At 44.8% G+C, this 22,185-nt stretch overlaps 1 non-coding gene across 1 annotated transcript; it reads right to left on the bottom strand.

Moving 5' to 3' along the window:
- Positions 1–1,570: 1,570 nt before the first annotated feature.
- LOC116972629 lies at positions 1,571–1,734 on the bottom strand. Its single transcript, XR_004411836.1, has one exon. It is a non-coding gene; the product is annotated as a U1 spliceosomal RNA (small nuclear RNA).
- Between the last annotated feature and the right edge of the window lie 20,451 nt (positions 1,735–22,185).

Below are 22,185 nucleotides of genomic sequence, written 5' to 3'. Positions count from 1 at the left end.
TTAACCCCAATTTTTATTTAAAAAGTTTTTTTGCTGTAAATGTTTTCCTCGATTTTGTTCAAATTGGTTATTTGTTGCAATTTTGTTCATTCTGCTAATATAGTTTAATCATAAATAGGATTGCATGTGCCTTTGAATGATATGATTAAAAATAACTTTAAATCATTTCAACAAGTTATAGAGCATCTTTTGACAGTTAATTTATGCACAACAGTCAGATTTCTAGTAAACTAAAACCAATAACTTAGAAAAGGAATCTTTGATTCTTTGCACGTCAAACAAGAATTATTTTAAGAGCCTCTCTGAGGTTTAAGTGATGGGAATTCACAATGGTGATTAATTTGAGGTGAAGAATAGCCACTTTTGTAGGCAAAATCAGCTTTAGTATGACATTTTTGGAGCACATAAAATATCCTGGAAACGCAGTCCATATTAAATCCAAATTTAACTTAAAATGCTGTAAATTCTTGGGCACATTTCAATGATTTGACGTGAATTGTGCTGGAAATTAAAAATAAACAAATTGGCAGAATGGACCAGGAAATTTTCATGCAGGTTTCATATCTGTGATAATTGCACAGATTGATCAATCAGAAAATCCATCAGCTTGATTCATTTACTTGTTTGGGAATTTTATACTAAGTCTGGCAAGTCACAACAATATTTTGTGAATTGGATACAGATGTCAAACGTCCCTGTGGGCTGTCCCATCCATTATGAATAGCAAATCTTATCACACCTTTGACATAACATATCTGGCCCCGATATCTCCCGTGAGCAAATATACACATGGGATGTGCAAGTACACAAAATAAATAATTGTATCTATTTTCAGTCTGAATCGTTTTGGTATTCATTCCAATATGATTTAATTCAACTCCACAGAGCCCATATGGACTCAACAAGCAGAATACCCTCCTCTTCTACTCTAACCGTCTGTGATTCTATGAGCAGCCACCGAAATAAGGTTTTGTTATAGGAACCAATATTTATTTTTCCACTATCACAAAAGCACACAAAAATTATTTGTTGACAGTCCTGTTGCATATAAAGCAATTCTATATTTTGAAACTCAATTAATTTGTGTCAGGGAATGAAACTCTTTCTGACTTTGGATTAGGACTGTGCCAATTTCATGATTAACATTTCATGTTTCAATTACAGCATTTGTTAAATGTAGAGTACAGCTTCATCAAGCTACCCTGGAGATCTGCATGGTGGAATAATTGGTCTAAGCTATGAGCACTGAACATGTTAAATATGAATTAGCAGGTCAATTCACTTTAGACTCTAGCCTTCGGCCCACCGAGTCAGTGCCAACCTGCGATCACCCCATGTACTAGCACTATCCAACACACTAGGAAAATTTCCAATTTACAGAAGCCAATTAACCTACAAACTTGTACGTCTTTGGAATGTGGGAGGAAACCGTAACACCCGGAGAAAACCCATGCACACAGGGCGAACATATAAATTTTGTACAGACAATACGTGTAGTCAGGATTGAACCTGGGCCTCTGGTGCTGCAAGGCAGAAACTCTACCGCTGCAACACTGTGCCAATCTAAAATAAAAATTATACATGAACGCAGTCCTCCACTACCACAAATTTTGCAGTTGAGTACCCTGCATATGTGGGAATCACAGGTGTTTGCACACCTGAAGTGCAATGGGATAGCCTTGCCTTGGGAGAGTGACCAGCTTGACCACCGATTACCCCCTGCCGGGTTAGTATGTTTGGGAAGCAATATTGTGGCCTATTTTGTTTTCCGTTGAACTTAATGTAACTCCCTACTGGATTACAGTGGTTTCCATAAGTGCCTCTTTTACATATGCGACTCCTTTTTTCAAGAAGGAATGGAGATCATAAAACAGGAAACATAGGCTTGTTAGTTTAATACCTGTTGTTGACATGATTCTGGATTCCACCATCATTGAAAAAAAATAGCTGGTCATTTAGGGGAACAAAATGTGATGAAACAAAGTCAAACATGTTTTACGAAAGGGAAAACATATTTGGTACTATTCCTGCCATCATTTGAGTGCGTAACAAACTGAATCAATGTAGGGGAACCTGCAGATGTGATGCATTTGGATTTCCAAAAGGCATTTAATGAGATGCCACATTATAGGCTGCTGCATAATTTAAGAGCCCATAATATTTGAGAAAGAATGGACTGAAAACTGGTTGTCACGTAGAAAACAGAGAGTTGGATGATAGACACAAAAACCTAGAGGGAACTCAGAGGGACAGGCAGCATCTGGGATGGGAGATTGCAACCTTCACGTGGTCCGCCCTGTTTCAACGAATGCAATCAACCCGGCTGCACAATAAAATCAGATCAAATAGAATAAGTTGTGCACGCCATACGCAAGAAGAAGAAGACGAAGGCAGCATCTCTGGAGAGAAGGAATGCATGACGTTTCGGGTCGTGACCCTACTTCAGACCGGAATACCAAATACCTGAATACCAAAGCAGCTACTTTACATTATAGAGAGCTGACTGAGAGCAAATGATCACGTGGTGGTCAGTAAAAGATATTCAAAGGCGCTCTCAGAACATCGTTGAAGAGTTTCAACATTGGGAACACCAAGGATTGGATAGGCGGACTCCCATAAAAAGTGGTGATTGTTCATACGAGCAAGTTAGGATAGATGATGCAAAGAGGAAAGGTGAATCTCAAAAATCAAGAACCACTGATGTTGCAGCATCCCTACCAGAATTATACCTGTTTATGTACAAGTGTAATAAAGACTTCCTCCTACACTCCGGCTCCAAGATAATAATCCATAACTTCTCTGAAAAAGGTATGCCAAACTTAAAATATATGAACACATTCATGAATAAAATGGTAGGGAGGCTGCAGTGGAAAAGGAGGCCATTTAGTCCGTCAAATCTGCCCCAACTCTATTTCAGGGCATTTCAACTAATCCCTCTTCCAATTCTAGCCCCAGTGAACACAGAAGTAGCAAAGTGAAACCTTTTACTTCAAGCAGTGGTTTTATTGCCGATTGTAAGAATATTCAGTTTTGCAGAAAATTGCTTGAAATGAAATGTAGAATAGAATAGCCTTTTATTGTCATCCAGACCGAAGTCTGAACGAAATTTAAGCAGTCATACATATAATACAATACAATAAAAAACAACAATAAACACATATTAACATCCACCACAGTGAGTCCACCCAACATCTCCTCACTGTGATGGAGGCAAAAGTCTTAGGGCTGCAGTCTCTTCCCTCCTCTTCTCCTTCTGCGCTGAGGCGATACCCCCCGGGCGATGTTAAAACCTGTCCTCGCGGCTCAAACACCGCGGCCCGGGGTAGTCGAAGCTGCCGCTCACCAGACCTGCTGACGCAGCCGCTGGCCCGCGGCCGAACCCCCGGTCTCAGGCCACCGCCGCCAGAACTGCCGTCCCAGCCCCCGGAGCATCGTTCCAGCCCCGAGCCGGATCGCCCTCTCGTGAGTACTGCCACCGTCTCAGCCTCGCGCCAGGCCGCCGCTCCTCCCTCGGGCCAGGCCGCCCCGACCGGGCGCCGCTCCTCCCTCGCGCCAGGCCGCCCCGACTGGGCACCGCTCGTCCCTCATGCTGGGCCGCCCCGACTGGGCGCCGCTCCTCCCTCGGGCTGGGAACGCCGTACCTCCCCGAGCTCGGCTACTCCGACGGGAACACGGGCCGGCCGTCACAGCCCCTCACGAAAGCCCTGTTCCAGCCCCGAGCCGGGCCGTCCTCACGGGAGCGAGCTCAGTGCGAGTCCTGGCGGGCTCTGCCTCCTGAGCCTCGAGGTCGCCAGCTCCGCCATTAGGCCTCAGCGCAGACGGAGGCAGAGAAGGGGAATACGACAAAAAAGTCGCATTCCCCCGCAGGGAGAGACAGCAAGCCCCGTTTCAACCCCCCCCCCCCCCCCCAAAACACAAACTAAAAATCAAAACTAGACTAACCAAAACGAAAATAAACAACCCAAAAAACACAAAACAAACAGGACTGCCGGAGAGCCGCTGCAGCCAGAGCCGCGCCGCCACTAGGGAAATTGATTAAGCAATGCTACTATTGCCGGAATAGATTTCTCAGGGTTAGAAATAAATAATAACAGATCATCTGCATAAAGAGATAGCTTATGTGTCTTATTCCTGCGGACAATACCAAAAATACCAAAAATATTAGGGGATTCCCTAATAGCGGTGGCTAAAGGTTCCAAAGCAATATCAAATAGTAAAGGACTTAAGGGACAGCCCTGTCTAGTACCTCGAAAGAGCAAGAAAAAAGGGGATCTCTGATTATTAGTAAACACAGAAGCCTGAGGCATGAGATATATCAGCTTGATCCAAGAGATAAATTTTGGACCAATCTTAAAATTTTCAAGTGTATTGAATAAGTATTCCCATGCTACTCTATCAAACGACTTCTCGGCATCAAGTGAGATGACACATTCTGGGGTTTTATTAGATGCTGTATATACAATATTCATTAATCTCCAAATGTTAAAGTATGAGTAACGATTTTTAATAAAACCTGTCTGATCTTCAGAGATAATTTGCGGTAAAATCTTTTCCAATCTCATAGCTAATATTTTGGAAAGAATTTTGAAATCTACATTTAACATTGATATAGGTCTATATAACCATATAACCATATAACAATTACAGCATGGAAACAGGCCATCTCGACCCTTCTAGTCCGTGCCGAACACGTATTCTCCCCTAGTCCCATATACCTGCGCTCAGACCATAACCCTCCATTCCTTTCCCGTCCATATAACTATCCAATTTATTTTTAAATGATAAAAACAAACCTGCCTCCACCACCTTCACTGGAAGCTCATTCCACACAGCCACCACTCTCTGAGTAAAGAAGTTCCCCCTCATGTTACCCCTAAACTTCTGTCCCTTAATTCTCAAGTCATGTCCCCTTGTTTGAATCTTCCCTACTCTCAGTGGGAAAAGCTTATCCATGTCAACTCTGTCTATCCCTCTCATCATTTTAAAGACCTCTATCAAGTCCCCCCTTAACCTTCTGCGCTCCAAAGAATAAAGCCCTAACTTGTTCAACCTTTCTCTGTAACTTAGTTGCTGAAACCCAGGCAACATTCTAGTAAATCTCCTCTGTACTCTCTCTATTTTGTTGACATCCTTCCTATAATTAGGCGACCAAAATTGTACACCATACTCCAGAATTGGCCTCACCAATGCCTTGTACAATTTTAACATTACATCCCAACTTCTATACTCAATGCTCTGATTTATAAAGGCCAGCACACCAAAAGCTTTCTTTACCACCCTATCTACATGAGATTCAACTTTCAGGGAACTGTGCACAGTTATTCCCAGATCCCTCTGTTCACCTGCATTCTTCAATTCCCTACCATTTACCATGTACGCACTATTTTGATTTGTCCTGCCAAGATGCAGCACCTCACACTTATCAGCATTAAACTCCATCTGCCATCTTTCAGCCCACTCTTCCAACTGGCATAAATCTCTCTGTAGACTTTGAAAATCTACTTCATTATCCACAACCCCACCTATCTTAGTATCATCTGCATACTTACTAATCCAATTTACCACACCATCATCCAGATCATTGATGTACATGACAAACAACAGTGGACCCAACACAGATCCCTGTGGCACCCCACTAGTCACTGGCCTCCAACCTGACAAACAACCATCCACCATTACTCTTTGGCATCTCCCATTCAGCCACTGTTGAATCCATCTTGCTACTCCACCATTAATACCCAACAATTGAACCTTCTTAACCAACCTTCCGCGAGGAACCTTGTCAAAGGCCTTACTGAAGTCCATATATACAACATCCACTGCTTTACCCTCATCAATTTCCCGAGTAACCTTTTCAAAAAATTCAAGAAGATTAGTCAAACATGACCTTCCAGGCACAAATCCATGTTGACTGTTCCTAATCAGAACCTGTTTATCCAGATGCTTATATATATTATCTCTAAGTATCCTTTCCATTAATTTGCCCACCACTGACGTCAAACTAACTGGTCTATAATTGCTAGGTTTACTCTTAGACCCCTTTTTAAACAATGGAACAACATGCGCAGTACGCCAATCCTCCGGCACTATTCCCGTTTCTAATGACATTTGAAATATTTCTGTCATAGCCCCTGCTATTTCTACACTAACTTCCCTCAATGTCCTAGGGAATATCCTGTCCGGACCTGGAGACTTATTCACTTTTATATTTCTCAAAAGTGTCAGTACTTCCTCTTCTTTGAATCTCATAGTTTCCATAGCTACTCTGCTTGTTTCCCTTACCTCACATAATTCAATATCCTTCTCCTTGGTGAATACTGAAGAAAAGAAATTGTTCAATATCTCCCCCATCTCTTTTGGCTCTGCAGATAGCTGTCCACTCTGACTCTCTGATGGACCAATTCTATCCCTCGTTATCCTTTTGCTATTAATATAGCTGTAGAAACCCTTTGGATTTACTTTCACCTTACTTGCCAAAGCAACCTCATATCTTCTTTTAGCTTTTCTAATTTCTTTCTTAAGATTCTTTTTACATTCTTTATACTCCTCAAGCACCTCATTTACTCCATGCTGCCTATAATTATGTAGATCTCTCTCTTTTTCCGAACCAAGTGTCCAATTTCCCTTGAAAACCATGGCTCTTTCCAATTTTTACTATTTCCTTTCAACCGAACAGGGACATAAAGATTCTGTACTCTTAAAATTTCACCTTTAAATGTCCTCCATTTCTCTTCCACATCTTTCCCATAAAACAAACTGTCCCAATTTACTCCTTTTAAATCCTTTCGCATCTCCTCAAAGTTAGCCTTTCTCCAATCAAAAATCTCAACCCCAGGTCCAGTTCTGACCCTCTCCATAATTATATTGAAACTAATGGTATTGTGATCAACTGTTCCCCAACGCATACCTCTGCCACCTGACCCGTCTCATTTCCTAACAGGAGGTCCAGCACCGCCCCATCTCTAGTAGGTACTTCTATGTATTGCTGCAAAAAACTATCCTGCACACATTTTACAAACTCCAACCCATCCAGCCCATTTACAGAATGTGTTTCCCAGTCCATGTGTGGAAAATTGAAATCTCCCACAATCACTACCTTGTGCTTACTACAGGTGCACAACCTTTTATCCGAAAGCCTTGGGACCAGACACTTTTCGTAATTCGGAATTTTTCGGCAGAACTTTGGAAGTGATTGCCCACCATTCTCAAAAGCCGCTGTGTCTCTCTGTCCCTCCAACTCCAGAGGAATCCGTTCCCGATGGGCCGCTATGGCGACAAGTGGCAGTTCGTCCACAGCCCGAGCTGCGCCACCTCAAGAACAAGACGTACCTTGCACACCATCAGCTTCTGCCCCTACGGGGAGCGTGTTCCTCTGGAGTTGGAGCGGGGCTGGGCTGGAGTTGCTGATCTGGGATCTCCATGCTTGCAGTGGGCCTGGGGGTCGGTGTCCCGGTGATGGGGCGCAGCTCGGGCTGTGGGTGAACTGCCACTTGTTGCCGTAGCGGCCCATCGGGGAGTGGCTTCTGGTGGTTCTGACATCTCTCAGCTCCTGTCCAGGGGGGTGGCCGGAGACGTCAGGACCTACAGGAACCCGCTCCCCGATGGGCTGCTACAGCGACAAGTGGCAGTTCGCCCACAGCCCGAGCTGCGCCCCCTCATCCGCAACCCAGGTTCCTCTGGAGTTGGAGCAGGGCTGGGCTAGATCTGCTGCTGGCTGTGAGTCTCTGGGATCTCCGTGCTTGCAGTCGGTGTCCCGTTGGTCCTGACGTCTCCGGCCACCCCCCTGGACTGGAGCTGAGACTGGGAACTGCACCGCCCTTGCCCCCTCCCTCTGCAACTGCAAACAACCCCACAGTTCCCAGTCTCAGCTCCTGTACAGGGGGGTGGCCGGAGACGTCACAGCCCGAGCTGCGCCCCCTCATCCGCAACCCCAAGAACAAGACGTACCTTGCACACCATCAGCTTCTGTCCCTACGGGGAGCGTGTTCCTCTGGAGTTGGAACGGGGCTGGGCTGCTGCTGGCTGTGGGTCTCTGGGATCTCCGTGCTTGCAGTGGGCCTGGGGATCGGTGTCCCGTTGGTCCTGACGTCTCCGGTGACTGGCACTGACCTGCTGGCTTCGCCGACGTGAAGACAGTGCAAATCCCCCGCACCGGTGCAATGGGCGGGGAGCTGGAGAGGGGAGGGAAGGGGTCACACACATGGCCGGGAAGCAGAGGGGTGTAGGTGAGGTGAAACTGAAGGGAGCGACAATCTGCTGCTGCCTGCCCGCTGAGTTAAAAAGTTCCCACGCAAGACTCACGATACACTGTGTATCGTGAGTCTACCGTGGGAACTTTTTAACTCAGTGGGCAGGCAGCAGCAGATTGTCAATTATTAACCCTCCCGCGCAATATACCCTCACCTTCTCTTTTATGAATGGGGATTTAGTTCCCCTTTCTTCGAGGACCGACCGGAGGTTCCGCTGTCACCTCTGCGGGCCGCCCTCGTTGAACGTCTTCAAGGACCTTTGTTCAAGGACCGAAAAAATTTCCGTTATTCGGAGGTTTTCGTTATTTGGATGTTCGGATAAAAGGTTGTGCACCTGTACTAATATCTGCAATCTCCTTACATATTTGCTCTTCCAATTCTCGCTCCCCATTTGGCGGTCTATAATACACCCCTATAAGTGTTGCTACCCCTTTCCCATTTCTCAGTTCCACCCAAATAGCCTCCCTAGACGAGCCCCCTAATCTATCCTGCCAACGCACTGCTGTAATATCTTCCCTGATAAGCAATGCAACACCTCCACCTCTTGCCCCTCCAATTCTATCGCACCTGAAGCAACGAAATCCTGGAATATTTAGTTTCCAATCACAGCCCTCCTGCAACCATGTTTCACTGATCGCCACAACATCATACTTCCAGGTGTCAATCCAGGCTCTAAGTTCATCCACCTTTCTTACAATGCTCCTAGCATTAAAATATACACATTTAAGAAACCCACCCTCTCTTATTCTCTGTTTATTGTCTTTTTCTTCTCTCTCCCCTACATTTTGGATCAGAGTGCTACCATTCTCTGCCTCCTGCCTCACACACTGACTGCTAGCTTTCCCAATTTGAGTCCCTCCCCCCAACCATACTAGTTTAAAGTCTCCCCAGTAGCCTTTGCAAATCTCCCCGCCAGGATATTGGTCCCCCTCGAGTTCAAGTGCAACCCGTCCTTTCTGTACAGGTCGTACCTTCCCCAAAAGAGGTCCCAATGATCCAGAAACTTGAATCCATACCCACTGCACCAGTCCCTCATCCACTCATATATCCTCCACCTCGCTCCATTCCTACTCTCACTGTCGCGTGGCACAGGCAGTAATCCTGAAATTGTTACCTTTGCAGTCCTTCTCCTTAACTCTCTACCTAACTCCCTAAATTCTTCTTTCAGGACCTCTTCTCTTTTTCTACCTATGTCGTTGGTACCTATATGTGCCACAACCTCAGGCTCCTCTCCCTCCCATTTCAGGATTTCTTGGACACGTTCAGACACATCCCTGACCCTGGCACCAGGGAGGCAAACTACCATCCGGGTCTCCTGTCTGCGTCCACAGAATCGCCTATCCGACCCCCTGACTATAGAGTCCCCTATTACAATTGCCCTCCTCTTCTTTTCCTTACCCTTCTGAGCAACAGGACCGGTCTTTGTGCCAGAGGCCTGGCCGCTGTCGCTGCCCCCAGGTAGGCTGTCTCCCCCACCCTTACTCAAACATGAGTACTTATTTTCAAGGTGTACAGCCACCGGGGTACTCACCAGTCCCTGCCTCTGCCCATTGCCCTTCCTAACTGTGACCCAGTTTTCTGTCTCCTGTGGTCTTGGAGTGACCACCTACCTGTAACTCCTTTCTATGACCCCCTCGCTCTCCCTGAGCAGACAGAGGTCATCGAGTTGCTGCTCCAGGTTCCTAACACGGTCCCTTAGGAGCCCCATCTCGACGCACCTGGCGCAGATGTGGACATCTGGAGGGCACTCAGACTCCATGACCTCCCACATCTGACATCCAGAACAGTAAACTGCCCTGGCCCTCATTCTCCCCCTTATTCGAATACAATAAAGCCTTACCCGGGATACAAGCCAATCAGCTGCTTCCTTTGGTCCTCTTCCACCAATCAGAGGCTTCCACCAGACTCCTTCTCTGGAAGTGAGATGGAACATTGCAGATTTGGGTAACTCACAGCTCCAGGTAACTCCTCCTCGCACCAACGGCTCCCCGGGCCTCTGTAGAAGCAAGCCCCACCCTGTTTTTATACTCACAGCTCCAGGTAACTCCTCCTCGCACCAACGGCTCCCCGGGCCTCTGCAGAAGCAAGCCCCGCGCTGTTTTTATACTCACAGCTCCAGGTAACTCCTCCTCGCACCAACGGCTCCCCGGGCCTCTGTAGAAGCAAGCCCCGCGCTGTTTTTATACTCACAGCTCCAGGTAACTCCTCCTCGCACCAACGGCTCCCCGGGCCTCTGTAGAAGCAAGCCCCGCGCTGTTTTTATACTCACAGCTCCAGGTAACTCCTCCTCGCACCAACGGCTCCCCGGGCCTCTCTATATGATGTCACTTCAGTAGGATCGTTTTCTTTTTTAAGAATTAAAGAAATAGAAGCTTCATAAAAAGATTGTGGTAAACTATTCCTTAAAAAGGCTTCTTTAAATACCTTGCATAGCCATGGAGACAATAAATTAAAAAAATACTTTAAAAATTCTACTGTAAACCCATCTAGACCGGGAGCTTTACCAGAATTCATTGAAAAAATTGCTTTCTGTATTTCTTCTTCCGTGATGGGTTCATCTAACACCAGAGACTCATTATATGGTAAATTTGGTAAGTTCAGTTTCTTTAAAAACTCATGCATTATATTGGAATCAGTAGGAAAATCTGATTGGTATAGGGAGGTATAAAATTCCTGAAAGGATTTATTAATTTCGGCATGGTCTACTGTTACTGTACCATCCCGTTTACTCACTTTAGTAATCTGACGCTTGGCCGACACCGCTTTCAATTGATTAGCAAGTAATTTATCAGATTTTTCGCCATGTATATAAAATTGACTTTTGGTTCAAATAGTATTGGTGGAGAGTGGAGGGTAGGATCCAGTGGAGATGGGGCTTGCTCCAGCTGCTAAACACCAGATTCTCAGCTAAGATCTGACACAATGGAGATGGATTTTGCACCACCAAGATATTTCCACCGTCTACTTTTTAATTCCTCTCTGCGGAGAGATGGTAATGACCTACAAACGGCCTACAAGGTGATTCTTTGACTTTCCAGCTGTTGTCAAGTCATGTTCTTGGAAAATGTGGGAACATTTTTCTTAAAGAAGAGCAAAAGAAGGAGAGGACAGTCAGTTCTTGCAATGGACAATGTACAATTTGTATTATTTTGTACCGTGCCTATTAAATCTTCTTGTTTCGGCAAGAACCACAGATAGTAAACTCAGAGAGGGAACATTTTGTTAAAATTTATAAGACTTGCTTAAAACCACAGAATATCAGTTCAATGTAGGATTATCAACACATTGGAGGCAATTCTGGAGGTTGATCCATGCGATTTTAACAAAATAATGCCTAATCACTGCCAATGTGATGTCTACTTACAAGATGTTTAATCATGTACCATCCATTATATGATTTCCACAAACATTTTAAACTCTACATTGGGTTTAACATGCTGTGTGAAGACAACACCTCTCAATGAAAGCATTTATCCTCTGCATAAACTGTGAACAGGACACTGGAAGTGCTAACCTAAATACGTATGTGTCAAACATTGTGAGAGTTCTAACCTCCACCAGACACTCAGGCAGCTTCCAAACTTCCACCCAAGGTCACAGTGAAAAATTGTCATCAAATTCCCCTTGATTAGTTTGGGTATCATGGGATATGGGGAGAAAACAGGTGAATGGGATTGAGTGGGAAAGATAGAGTGCCCTCCATAATGTTTTGGGCAAAGACCCATCATTTATTTATTTGCCTCTGTACTACACAATTTGAGATTTGTAATAGAAAAAAAATCACATGTGGTTAAAGTGCACATTGTCAGATTTTTATTAAAGGCCATTTTTATATATATTTTGGTTTCACCATGTAGAAATTACAGCTGTGTTTATACATGGTTCCCCAATTTCAGGGCACCATAATGTTTGGGACACATGGCTTCACAGGCGTTTGTAATTTCTCAGGTATGTTTAATTGCCTCCTTAATGCAGATATAAGAGAGCTCACAGCACCTAGTCTTTCCTCCAGTCTTTCCATCACCTTTGGAAACTTTGAGGACCAACATGAGGACCAAATTTGTGCCAATGAAAGTTAAAGAAGCCATCATGAGAATGTGAAACAAGAATAAAACTGTTAGAGACATCAGCCTGTTCCAATCAACTGTTTGGAACATCATTAAAAAGAAAGAGCACTGGTGAGCTTACTAATCGCAAAGGGACTGACAGGCCAAGCAAGACCTCCACAGCTGATGACAGGAGAATTCTCTCTAGAATAAAGAAAAATCCCCAAACACCTGTCGACAGATCAGAAACACACTTCAGGAGTAAGGTGTGGATTTGTCAATGACCACTGTCCGCAGAAGACTTCATGAACAGAAATACAGAGGCTACACTGCAAGATGCAAACCACTGGTTAGCTACAAAAATAGGATAGCCAGGTTACAGATTACCAAGAAGTAATTAAAAGAGCAACTACAGTTCTGGAAAAAGGGCTTGTGGACAGATGAGATGAAGATTAATTTATATCAGAGTGATGGGAAGAGCAAAGTATGAAGGAAATGCCCAAGATCCAAAGCATACCACCTCATATGTGAAACACGGTGGTGGGGGTGTTATGCTCTGGGCGTGTATGGCTGCTGAAGGAACTGGCTCACTTTTCTTCATTGATGATACACCTGCTGATTTATAAAATCACCTCTTACTCCACCGTACCAAAGAGTTAAGGCCAATCTTATTTCATTTATTTTCAAAGCAATTGGCATCTTGTAAATGAATTATTGACATAGAACCTTCACTGAAGGATGAAGCTAAAATAATAATAAGATAAAATAGATGAATTAGAAAAACTAAAATAAGTTAAATCCCCAGCTCTGCTGTATTATATACAAGGAAGCTAAAGGTATGAGAACGGTACTAGATTATCTCACACAGGTACAGTGCATTCAGAAAGTATTCAGACCCCTGTACTTTTTCCACATTTTGTTACGGTACAGCCTTATTTTAAAATTGATTAAATTCTTTTTTTTAATCATCAATCTACATACAATACCCCAGAATGAAGAAGCGAAAACAGGTGTTCAGAAATTTTTGCAAAGTAATTAAAAATAATTAAATGAAATATCACATTTACATAACTATTCAGACCCTTTACTATGAGACTCAAAATTGAGATTAGGTTCATCCTGTTTCCATTGATTATCCTTGAGATGTTTCTACAACCTGATTGGAGCCCACAAGTGGTAAATGAAATTGATTGCACATGATTTGGAAAGGCACACACCTGTCTATATAAGGTCCCACTGTTGACAGTGCATGTCAGAGCAAAAACCACCGTAGACCTCCGAGGCAGGATTGTGTCGAGACACAGATCTGGGGAAGTGTATAAAACAATTTCTGCAGCATTGCAGGTCCCGAAGAGCACAGTGGCCTCCGTCATTCTTAAGTGGAAGAACTTTGGAACCATCATAGAACTGGTCGCCCGGCCAAACTGAGCAATCGGGGGAGAAGGACCTTGGTCAGGGAGGTGACCAAGAACCCGATGGTCACTCTGACAGAGCTCCAGAGTTTCTCTGTGGAGATGGGAAAACCTTCCGGAAGGACAACTATATCTGCGGCACTCCACCAAGCAGGCCTTTATGGTAGAGTGGCCGGACGGAAGCCACTCCTCAGTAAAAGGCACATGACAGCCCGCTGGGAGTTTGACAAAAGGGTCATTTTCTCTGGTGCTCTAGTCTGATGAAACCAAGATTGAACTCTTTGGCCTGAATGCTAAGCGTCACGTCTGGAGGAAACCAGGCACCGCTCTTCACCTGGCCAATACCAAACCTACGGTGAAGCATGGTGGTGGCAGCATCATGCTGTGGGGATGTTTTTCAGTGTCAGGTAATGGGAGACTAGTCAGGGTCTAGAGAAAGATGAACAGAGCAAAGTACAGAGAGATCCTTGATGAAAACCTACTCCACAGCGTTCTGGACCTCAGACTGGGTTGGAGGTCCACCATCCAACAGGACAACAACCCTAAGCACACAGCCTGTAGATTTATGATTAAAAAAAAGAATTCAATCCATTTTAGAATACGGATGTAATCTAACAAAATGTGGAAAAGTGAAGGGGTCTGAATACTTCCTGAATGCACTGTGTGTGAGGATAGGAGCAGGAGTTAAAAGATCTAAAATCTATATTAAAGCAACTTACAAAAGAAGATCTATAAGTTTAATATATTATTGGATGGATTCTTGAAACCTGAGAGAATCCTTTGACCTAGGAGCAGAAAGCATGCACAACACCAAACAATGCAGTAGATATCATGCACGAGCATTTACAATTAGAAATGAGACTTCCCATTCATTTCTGGGCTGTAATATTCATTGATTTCCTACCTGAGTATAAGAAAGTACGGCAACCCAGCCTAACTGCAAACACGTCTGAAGAGTTTCTCTCTCTCTCTCTGGCAAATAGGGTGGCACAATGGCGCAGTGGTAGAGTTGCTGCCTTACTGACACATGCAAAAGAACCGACCCGATTAAATCCTAGCTACAGGTTCCGTCTATACACAGTTTGTACGTTTTCCCCATGACCACGTAAGTTTACTCAGGGGACTCCGGTTTCCTCCCACACTCCAAAGACGTACAGGTTTGTAGGTTAATTGGCTTGTTATTATAGTAAATTGTCCCTAGTGTGTGTAGGATAACGTAGTTGTGTGGGGATCGTTGATCGGCATGGACTTGATGGGCCGAAGGGCCTGTTTCCGTACTGTATCTCTAAACTAAACTAAACTAAAACCAAAATCTCTTAGATGTAGAAGGACGTGTGAGTGGCCCTCACATGCACTGATGATGCAAGCTTCAAAAGAGAATCCCCAAAACAGTCCCTTCAACAACGGAGATATACACAAGAACAGAGGAACACAGGAGAAGCCACCTGGACCTTAATCCCTACCCTGGGATCAATATTTTCATGGTTGATCGGACCAGGCCTCAACTCTGCTTCTTTGACAGTTCCAGATGGCCCTCAATCCCCTACCTTCTCTTTAAATAATTGCATTGATCCAGCCTCTACATCCGTCCAGACACTCATCACCCACCACAAGAAGTAATTCCTGTGCAAAACAGTTTTAAGGGGCTTCATCCTGTAATTTTACTTCGGAATCACGTGAGTGACTACGTGAAGAACCCGCTCAGTGCGCAGGCGCGGCATTACGCCAGCAGTGCAACAGCGGCTGTCACGGGAGTCAGGCTGTCCCGTTACAGCATGAACCGGACCGTCAGGTGAGTACCCTGAGGTCGGGTTTTCTTTACAGGTGAGCCTTTTTCTGCTTGTGTTTTACAGGCAGAGAAAAAGGCTCTGGATAAAACTGTCCCCCGTTTTCCCGTTGGGGAGGGGGGCAGCAACGGTGGTAGGAGCGACCGGTGTTCCGTAATTCCCCGACACCGTGCCGAGGCCAGCCCGCTAGTACCTGAAGCAGCTGGCTGGACGCATAGCCACTCGAGAGGCATCCGGCAGGTGTTTCCCGATGTCGGACGGGACGTCTCTCCACCCGCACGGGGGGAGAGAGAGCCGCCTGAGCCGCTGGAGCGGCTCACGGAGCAGATGCCTGCGAGACGCGCTGCTTGAGGGGCGCTCTCGCTACACAAGGCACAAAAGCTCCAGAAGAACCTGTCCCCCGCTCGACTCTAGCGGAGGAGCGTTCCATTGCAAGGGGGGCAGCAACAGGCGGTAGGAACAAATACCGGTCGCCCCGCTATCCCCATCACCGCGCCGAGCCCAGTCCCGCTAGTGCCTGAACTGCGGGCTGGATGTCTAGCCATCCGAACAGGCATCCGGCCGGTGGCGTCCGATTCGTCGGACGGGGACATGTCTCAACCTAAATGGAGGAGAGACAGCCGCCTGAGCTGCATCCAACAGCAATTGGAGCAGCTCCAGCGAGATGCGCAGAAAGAGCGCTCTCGCGGAGGGAGGTCAGGCACCCCCTCCACAGTGCCTCATGCACTGCCCTTTGCTCCCTCATTACTGGAGGCTAGCATTGGTGACCAGGGCTGGGCTGGTCTGGAACAGGGGCAGGCGGACGAATTCGGGAGTATGCCAGGGGTGCAGGAACATGAAGAGCTGTTGGGTGTGATGGACCGCTTGTAGCAACCCCACGGGCTGGAGCACCGCTGGAACCAAGAATGGCGGCCAGCATCAACCATTACTGGAAAAGGTGCTCGCTGAGGTGCTGAAACAACACAGCACCAGAAAACGGTGAGGCCCTCAAAGTAAAAAGTGTCAACAGCCAAATCTGGGGGCATGTGGGTCACACATCCAGACCCAAGAACTCAAGCTACAGCGGATCCTAAGGCTCCTGACGTCAGCCATCACAGCCTTTGCTCGTTCCGTGGAGACCACGGAGATGGATACCTGCCAGCAGGATGTGCTGGCATTAATGTGTACCACACAATTTGAGATCAACAATCTACGGAGGGAAACATAAGACCTGCCCTCAATCCCAAATTTGCTGGCTTGTGTAAAGCCCCAGCTGCGGAGACGGACGCGCTGCTATTTGGGAAAGATTTCAATAAAAACTGAAGGAGATGCAGGAAGCATCAAAAACCTTCGGCCTAATGAGGGCAGGCCCCGGGACGAGCAAAACCAAGACCTCCGATACCCAAGTGGCAGCACCCCACGGCATCCACCAGTCGACGTCCGCAATATGGGACTGGTGAACGCTTGGGGTCCGCACATTATCCCCAAAGATCTTTCAGATCAGGGCCCGCAGCGGACCCTCTGGAAAATGCGCCTCCCCCCAACATCGCCAGCACGTCAGAACAAAATCTTCAGGAAAATGAAGAAACAGAATCGCCAATAACCATAGAGGTAGGTGGGTCTGGTCGCTACCAGCATATAGAGAATAAGGGTGCTTTATTAACAAGGGGGAGATTACACTTGTTTAAAGAAGCATGGGGTATGGTCACGAGTGACAAGTATATACTCAACAACATTACAGGATATAAAATACAATTCATGTCAGAAAAAACGCCGCCAGTTCAACAATGGCCCCAAAGGGTATTTCTCCCTCCGTCAAAGAGAAACGTGAGGGACAAGCTGAACTGGTGAGACTTATCACAAAGGGGGTCATCGAAAAGACCAAACATGAACCTTTGGAAATTGTATCGAATATATTCACTAAAACCAAAAAAGATGGTGTCTGTCGCATCATCATTGACTTAACATCACTAAACAAATTTGTTAAGTATATACATTTCAAAATGGAGACATATGTTACTGCCAAACAACTGAATTCCAAAGGACACTTCATGGCAAGCATTTATCTTAAAGATGCTTACTATCTAGTACCCATATACAAGGATCATCGCAGATACCTAAAATTTATCTGGATGGTACAAAGCATTGCCCTATGGGCGAACTTCAGCCCAAGATTATTCACCAAAATATTGAACCCAGCCATGGCAATACTAAGAAAACAAAAACATATTGTCATGGCATATCTGGAGGATATTCTCATAGTAGGTAAAACGATGGAATTGGCTGTGGCAGCAGTATCAGCTACAAAACAGCTCCTCGAAACTCTGGGGTTCGTCCTACATCCAGATAAATCTAAGTTGAAGCCATCCACTATCATGGACTACCTGGGCTTCACAATTAACTCAGTCCATATGACTGTTACCTTGCCAAAGGCAAAAATGGTTGAATTAGCACAATCATGCAACAAATTAATGGTCAACAAGCGACCAACTATTCGACAAGTAGCAAGAGTAATTGGGGAAATGGTAGCAGCATTTCCGGCTACACAATTCGGACCTTTGCACTATCAAAAAATTTACAGAGAGCAAAGGTACGGGCAATAAAACGACATACAGGTCACTATGATCGTGTCATGAACTTACCCACTGAAGCAATATCAGAGCTACAGTGGTGGGCAGAAAACGTTTGGCATAGTTTCAGCCCTATCTTTATCACTAACCCTACTTTAGTTATTCAAACAGATGCCAGTGCTCAAGGCTGGGGAGCGACTAACTCCATATCCAGCACAAGTGGTAGATGGACTAAACTAGAGTCATCATTACTACTTACACTGGGCATTAACTATCTAGAGATGTTGGGCGCCTTTTATGGTTTAAAAGCATATGTATCTAATATGCAGCACTTGCATGTTCGGTTACAAATTGATAAATACTACGGTGATGGCTTATATTAACCATATGGGTGGCATAAAATCATTATCATGCGACAAATTGGTCAACATGATTTGGCAATGGTATGTCGAAAGACATATTTGGCTATCAGCTACTTACCTACCAGGTAAGCTAAACACCCATGCCATGAGAAAATTAAACGTCTGGGTTGCAAGTTTGAACAGACCTTACCTGGAACTGGGATTGTCCAAACAAACCATCACCACCATGTCGGCATCCCTTCGAACATCCACCAAGAGGCAGTACTTAACCAGCATCAAAAAAGGGAGAAGTACTGCCAGGAAACATGGACAACATACTCAACAGCTACAGCCACCAACATATTGGAGTTCCTGGCCATCTACACCACGATGTAGGGATCAGCTACAGTGCCATCAACACAGCGCAGAGTGCTCTTTCTGCTTATCTCAAACCAGCGGCAGGACAACAGGCGATGGGATCCCATCCACTGGTGGTAAAACTGATGAAGGGCATTTACAATATCAAGCCCTAAGCCCAGGTATACCCATATTTGGGATATCAGTGTGGTCCTGACATATCTCAGGGAATGGCCACCAGCCAGATCCCCCGGCCTCGAGCAAGCTACACTAAAGACGCTTAGGTTGATGGCACTTGTATCCGCTCAGAGGGTCCAGTCACTACACCTATTGTGACTGGACAACATGATCACAGCTCCAGACCAGATCTGTCGTTATCCAGCGACTGGTCAAACAGAGCAGACCAGGAACACCTAATCCAGTCGTGGCTTACCCACCAGAACCACGGTTATGTGCCATGACCTACCTACTATCCTACATAGACACGACCAGAATATTCGAGGGAGATGAAAAGCCTTGTGGGTCAGTCACAAAAACCTTATGGTGGGGTACGAGCCAAACCATTGCGAGATGGCTCAAGCAGGTGCTAGAAACTGCTGGGATAAACACTAACATGTACAAATTTTATTCCACCAGGGCAGCATCCATGTCGACGGCTAAAGAATGGACATGCCTATACACCACATCCTGGCTACAGCAGGATGGTGGGAAGGGAAAAGACCGTTCAGAAATTTTATAATAAGCCGTTGGCAAAACCTGGTTTATTTGCAGTAAAGATTTACGAACTGCAAATATTTAATTTAAGCCCAGGGGAGCAACTTAATTCTTTGTTGTTATTGTTTAAAAAATACCATTGTGTTTTTCTACAAATAGACTCATTGGTTCATTACGATAACACTTCCTCCCTCAAGAACTTCGGCAGTGAGTGAAATGAAACTGTTACACGGTTTGAAATCACAGAGCTTTGAAATCTTCACGTAGTCACTCACGTGACTCCGAAGTAAAATAGTAAGATTAAACGAGAACTTACCAGTTTGAAGTTTGATCTGTATTTTATGAGGAGTTACGATGAGGGATTACGTGCCCTCCGCTCCCACCCTCATTATATGGATCAAACTAATAAATTGATGTCTCCTTATCTTTACTATGTTTACTTCAAAATAACTGTGTCTATCTGTGATTCCACACCGCTGCTTGGAAGTATGCCGCGCCTGCGCACTGAGCGGGTTCTTCACGTAATCCCTCATCGTAACTCCTCATAAAATACAGATCAAACTTCAAACTGGTAAGTTCTCGTTTAATCTTACTATTATGTCTCCTTGTTCAAATCTCTCCCACTAATGGAAACATTTTTACATCCACTCTTCTGCTTCAGGATCCTGCTTGTTAAATAATATCACCCCTCATTCTTCCAATTTCTAAAGAATACAGATCCTTTTATGCCCTTTATTAATATGGAATCTGGGGGAAAATGTACCAGGCTTCAGCCATCCAAATGTTTATTTTAATTGATTGGGGTCTTGGAAATGGAACAGTATTACATTCCATCACAAAATGTAGGAAGATTTAGGAAATCAAACATTCATCCAATTATCAAAAATGGCAACATACTGCTTCCTTTAAAATTATGGAATGTAAATATGTTTTTGTATGTACAGTGCAACTACACTTGCAGACTTGAAAATTATACAAGGAATTACAGCACAGTTAATTCTATAAACAAAAAGAAGGTGAAATGGCTCACTTAATAGTAACACCAGCAAGAGAGCAAGTATGTTTTAATGCCAACAAAACCATATTGGAAGCCTTCTGCTACAATGCTAAGTAGTGATGAAGCATGAGTATACTGTGGGAGAGCTGAATGTTGCTGTGTGATAGACAAAGAATGGCCACCCTGCCATCAATTCATTAAAGAATTATAGAAACATTTAAAATTCTTAAGGGATTGGACAGGCTAGAAGCAGGAAATTTTTTCCCAATGTTGGGGGAGTCCAGAACCAGGGGTCACAGTTTAAGAATAAGGGGTAGACCATTTAGGACAGACCTGAGAAAAACCATTTTCATCTAGAGAGTTGTGAATCTGTGGAAGCCTCTGCCACAGAAGGCAGTGGAGGCCAATTCCCTGGATGTTTTCAAGAGAGAGTTAGATATAGCTCTTCGGGAGCTATCAACGGACGAGCGGAATAATGCAATCAAGGGAAATGCGAAGAAAGCAGGAATGGGGTACTGATTTCGGATGATCAGCCATGATCATATTGAAGGCAGTGCTGGCTCGAAGGGCCAAATGGCCTACTCCTGCACCTATTTTCTATGTTTCTATGTTTCTATTCAGGTTGTGTAGGAAAGAACTGCAGATGCTGATTTAAATTGAGATAGACACAAAATGCTGGAGTAACTCAGCGGGACGCAGCATCTCTGGAGAGAAGGAATGGGTGATGTTTCGGATCGAGACTTCTTCAGACCCTTTCTATTCAAGTTCATTTGCACATTGGCTGCACATACCTTTGATTGGACATCTGACATGCTAGATGTTTTGAAGAACCTTTTTGGTTAAATAAGTAAGGAGACTGGTTGCACCTTGTTGCCTATCCAATGACATTTCTTTGAAAACAGACCAAAATTGAAGCAAAATACCTTAATGTTATTATTAGAGCCAGGATGTTTAGGCGCTAAAAATCTCTGAAATAGGCAGGCAAAAAGGCATAATAAAATTACAAAAAAGGCACGAAAAAGGCATTTATTTCCACCACCAGAATATGGTTAAACATGATAATTATAAAGGTAATAATAATAATAATGGATGGGATTTATATAGCGCCTTTCTAATACTCAAGGCGATTTACATCGCATTATTCATTCACTCCTCAGTCACACTTGGTGGTGGTAAGCTACTTCTGTAGCCACAGCTGCCCTGGGGCAGACTGACGGAAGCGTGGCTGCCAATCTGCGCCTACGGCCCCTCCGACCACCACCAAACACTCACACACATTCACACACAGGCAAAGGTGGGTGAAGTGTCTTGCCCAAGGACACAACGACAGTATGCACTCCAAGCGGGATTCGAACCGGCTACCTTCCGGTCGCCAGCCGAACGCTTAGCCCATTGTGCCATCTGTCATCCTACATTAAATGACCAGTTGCCTGGTTGCACAGAACTGCCAGCATTTTTTCAAATTATCTGGTGTTAAACGATGCCGTCTGTCAGACAGAATATGCTTCAGTTGTGAAAAACTTCTTTCTACCCCAGCTGTGGTCACTGATGCATACCTGAAACAAGCTACAAACTCTACATTCATGTCGATATCTTGTGCATTACAACTACCTTTGAGAACTTTAGCTAGGTTTTGTATTTCTTCAAAATCTTTGTTAGCTAAAATCACACTCTCACATTTTCCTTATATGTCTTCACCTACATCACCAGGAGCTTTAAGTACAAAGTACAGC

Source organism: Amblyraja radiata, chromosome 4, assembly GCF_010909765.2.
Source record: "Amblyraja radiata isolate CabotCenter1 chromosome 4, sAmbRad1.1.pri, whole genome shotgun sequence".
Lineage (NCBI taxonomy): Eukaryota > Metazoa > Chordata > Chondrichthyes > Rajiformes > Rajidae > Amblyraja > Amblyraja radiata.
The sequence above is the reverse complement of the archived record's forward strand: the minus strand, read 5'-3'. Positions and strand labels throughout refer to the sequence as shown.